Source organism: Seriola aureovittata, chromosome 1 (genome assembly GCF_021018895.1).
Source record: "Seriola aureovittata isolate HTS-2021-v1 ecotype China chromosome 1, ASM2101889v1, whole genome shotgun sequence".
In the NCBI taxonomy this organism is placed as follows: Eukaryota; Metazoa; Chordata; class Actinopteri; order Carangiformes; family Carangidae; genus Seriola; species Seriola aureovittata.
The window spans coordinates 10377587-10381872 of NC_079364.1; the positions used below are offsets into that span (position 1 = coordinate 10377587).

General features: G+C 35.3%; 1 long non-coding RNA gene across 1 annotated transcript; it reads right to left on the bottom strand.

Annotated features, from left to right (window-relative positions):
* Window positions 1-1382: 1382 nt before the first annotated feature.
* On the bottom strand, window positions 1383-4084 carry LOC130173752 (uncharacterized). Its single transcript, XR_008828488.1, has 3 exons — window positions 3979-4084; window positions 3311-3362; window positions 1383-2041 (listed from the first exon to the last, which is right to left on the bottom strand). It is a non-coding gene; the product is annotated as an uncharacterized LOC130173752 (long non-coding RNA).
* Window positions 4085-4286: the final 202 nt, after the last annotated feature.

Sequence of the window (4286 nt, forward strand, 5' to 3'; positions counted from 1 at the left end):
GCTACATTCCAGTGCTTGATGAGAAATTTACCACTCTATGAGGAAGATGAACCTAAAATGACACATGAAGAACAAATATCAGCACATGTGAATTAATTTTCACACTGCAAACAGAAAGCACTCTAACATATAACACTTATAACCATCAAACAAATTCTATGAGAAACAAAAACAGGGATATGGTGTTGCCACAGACGCATGAACAGTAAAGCAGCAGAGCTCTGTGGTAGCGACTATATAAATGAATTTGGTCTCAGCATTTGGAAAGCCACAGCAGCACTAGGACCTCAGGGCTTGGTGTGTAGACACAATAATATTACACATAAATAAACACAATATACATGCATAGTAATGTTCCATAAGATAAACATTTTCAGGTTGCTGAAAGTAGGGCTTACTTATACAGCTACAGTAGCTACTGAGCCAAGATATTACCTGAACTTGAATGAACCCCTCAGTAAACATAAACCAGTAAATTTCATTTTCCTTCATTTCCTTAGCTTTAGTTTTAAATGTATTCTGTAAAATAATGCTATGGCTCGAGGAGTGTAGTAAACACCCTGCCTTGACTCAATAACATCATTGCAACATAATCAAAAAGTACGGTTTATACATTTTATTTATACATTTTACTTAGTCTAAAATTTTTCAGATTTCTGCCCAAGTATCTACAGTAAAATTATAGCCTAGAACTGTGGTCCACTTATCTCATTTCATTTATTTTAATAGGTTGTAGGACAATGATACAACATATATGATGCTCTGCCTAAATGGAAAGTTTGAAAACCGTAGTTGGAGATTTGATTGATTTAGGTGTAGGTGGTACCTATGTTTTATCAAGAACTAAAAACACTACAATACATTTTCTAATACTACTATAACTCCAATTCTTCCCTTCTTGTCTTCCTACATTTTTTTAGAGCAGAAACGATTAGTTCATTAATTGATTACTCAATTGACAGAAAAATCATCAGAAGCTATTTTGATAATCTGTTGATTTTTCAGACCATTTTTTTTAAGCAAAAATAATGACACAATGTCAAATATTCTAATTCCAGCCTCTAAAATGATATGATTTCATATTTTTTCTTCATTGTAAACTAAATTTACTTTTGGTAGAATAAAACAAGACATTTGAAGACGTTATGTTCAGCTCTGCCAAGTTGTGATGGTCATTTTTGACCATTTTTTTTTTTACATTTCACAGACGAATTGAAATTGAAAATTGGCAGATTAATCATACTGAAAATAATAAGTAGTTGCCGCCCTATTCATTCCAACATGTTAAATGCTTAGATATGGACATAAAATAGAGGATTTAACAGCTAGTCAACTGCAGAAAAAGTTAATAGCATTATAATAAATTCAGTGCATGTGCCTCATTCAGTATTAGTCTGACATGGTAAATGGTTGGCAGCAACTTTTTCCCCTGAAAACATCCCCTCATTAAATGTATTTCTTTCTATCCCGTTGGCAGCTGCGTAATACCTGATCATACGAATTAACACAACCATAACACAACCATCCATCTACTTTAATGTACAGCAAGCAGAATCACCTTTCTCACACTTCATTCTGGTCTCAAGCCTGATAATGGTCCATTCCCCATATGGATGCAATTGTGAACCCAGCAGTGTACACACTATGAGCTTAACTGTATCCTGCATCTACACTGTAAAAAAACAAAGAAACAAGCAAAAGAGAAAAAAAAACACACACTGGTGGTCTAAATCTTCGCTGAAAGATAAAATGGAGCTTTTGCTGAAATTCTCCCTTCTTTTTGCAATAGCTAAGGGGATTTAGTGTGTCAGGGTCCCTATCAGATTTTGAGAAAGTTTAGTGGCCACAGGTCACTGTGTAATGGCAAGGAGATAAGATATGAATTCAGATCGGTTACAGATGTACTTCAGTTTTAATAGAAGGACCCTGGGACCTCACTGTCAGTTACTCCATCTTTTACCCTCATACAGAGCAGTTTACCTGCAGACAACTCGTAACTGTTGGAAACAGTGGACATGGACCTGTCGACTCTCCGAATATTCTGTGAAATGAGCAGTGTCATACAATGAGAATATGTAGCCGATGCACAAAAAGCAAGTGAGAGAAATACATTTTTCTCCCACTAAAGGATTAAATGAAGACACTGCAAGGAACATGTACTGTCATATAAAAAGTAAGGGGGCTGTAGGTGCTGCAGATGGATGTGTTTATTTGCATTCAGCTCTGACAATCTAGTTGAGCCTTAACTGATAATAATCATGACTGAAGCATCTAAGAAGCAGTGTGTGAAAGCATTTTTGGTAGTATTTTTTTTACAAAGTTTGCAAAGTGAGGAAAAGTGGCACCAAAAATGATTGAAGCAACTTCAACTGTTTGAACATGATTTTTTGAAAGAGTGACAGCTTCCTACTTAGAGATAAGTTAGAACAATCAGCCTCATTTCTGTTCAATAAATTATGATACTAACAATAGCAGCTAGTTAGTTTAGCTTAGCACAAAAACTCGAAGCAGGGGAAACAGCTAGAATGGTCAATAAAACTGAGCTACCAGCACCTCTAAAGTTCATTAATAAATTACTTAGTTATATCTCATTTGTTTAATCTGTACAGAAACCAATATATCATGTTTCAAATGTTTCCAGTCTTTATGTGAAGCTAAATTAACTGGCTGTTGAAGGTAGCGTTATATTTACTGGACAGACATAACACTGGTGTTAATTTCTCATCTAAATCTTGTCAAGAAAGCCAATAAGAATGTTTAATATAAAATGTTGAACTATTGCATTAAGTTTACGTTATTAACCCAACACGAAAGGTTTTTCTACCATTAACATTAAAAAACGTTGTAAATTTATTCTAGTTCATTGATCTATACTTCAACCAAGTTGCTTCAGAAGTGAAAACTTCTAATAAAAACCTTCCAGGTGATAGACAGGTGAAAACTGTGTGCCTATTTCATACTATTATGCCTGATTATTCAACCCAGAGGGAAGGAAATTATTCTAGAATTTGTATCCACAAAATGTATACCTTTTTTTCTCAGACTTCATGCTTATTTTTGTTGAAGCCCCTAAACTTACAATGATGATTTTTTATACGTTTGAAATCTGCACTTTTATAATAAAGAGCAGATTTCTAACAAAATAAGAGTCTGAACAATATTTACATTTGTGATTCAGGGTCAGATGCAATCAAGCACAACGGAAAGTGAGAAGAACTTCAGAACCAAGTGTGAACAGAAGACAAACTCCTTCTCATTCCTTCGTAAATATTAAAGCAAATTAATGAGTCATGCAGTATGTATACCTTACCATATAGTGTTTCATATGAAGGTCAAGCATCTCCCTGAGAGAGCAGCCCTGTCTGGAGAGATAAAGTCTAATTATTTTTGATGAATGCTGCTTTGCTTAGCAGAAGAAAAAAAAAACATACAAACTGTGTGGAAAAGAAACAGTGCCTTTGTTTAAATTGCTTGGATGCTGAAATGTCTTTACGAGGAGCACATTGCTCACATTTAGCAAATGATTTGGAAGTAATAGTTAGCAGGGCTACCACGAATTGATGCCATGAATTGGTGTTAGAGTGTTCATGGTTGGATTATTTTCTTTAAAATACAAATTGCTCCACAGTTATTCAGATGATGGTTGACATAACATGAGTTCAGAGGTATTTGTTTGTGTCTGAGGGAATTGTACACTTAGCGTGGCTTGTTTATAAAACATGACAAGCATTTGCAAGTCTTGTTTTCAGGATTTATGTGTTACTGAAACAAAACTGGCCTCATTTGCCTCTCAGTGATATTTATTCTTTTGACTTTGCTTGTTTGACCCTTGTGGTTTAAAACAATGGAATACTAAGGAAGTATCATTGCAGATCACAATTTACATCCTCAGTTCAGAGAGGCACTTATCATAAATTCCCTTTCTTCCATCAATCTCTGTCTGACTGCGTCTCTCTCGCTCTCTGCCTCTAAACTTACTCTGACAATTTTTCTTCCTCACTCTTGCTGTCTTCTTCCCCACATCTCTACTCGTCTCTCTGCTGCAAACCACACCAGAAGGAGACCCAAGAACTGCAGTCTGGACAGATCTGTCTTCATTAAGACAATAACAGGGAAAAATAAAATATTTTTGCCATCAACAAGGTTTACCAGATTGCAGCGAAGATTACACTATTAGTTTGCATGCAGAAAGTGCATTAGCCACCAGTGTGTTGTCAAAAGCATTTGATCCAAATACCTGGGGATTTCAAATCACAGATGCCTCTTTAATACTGTCTGTTTCATGT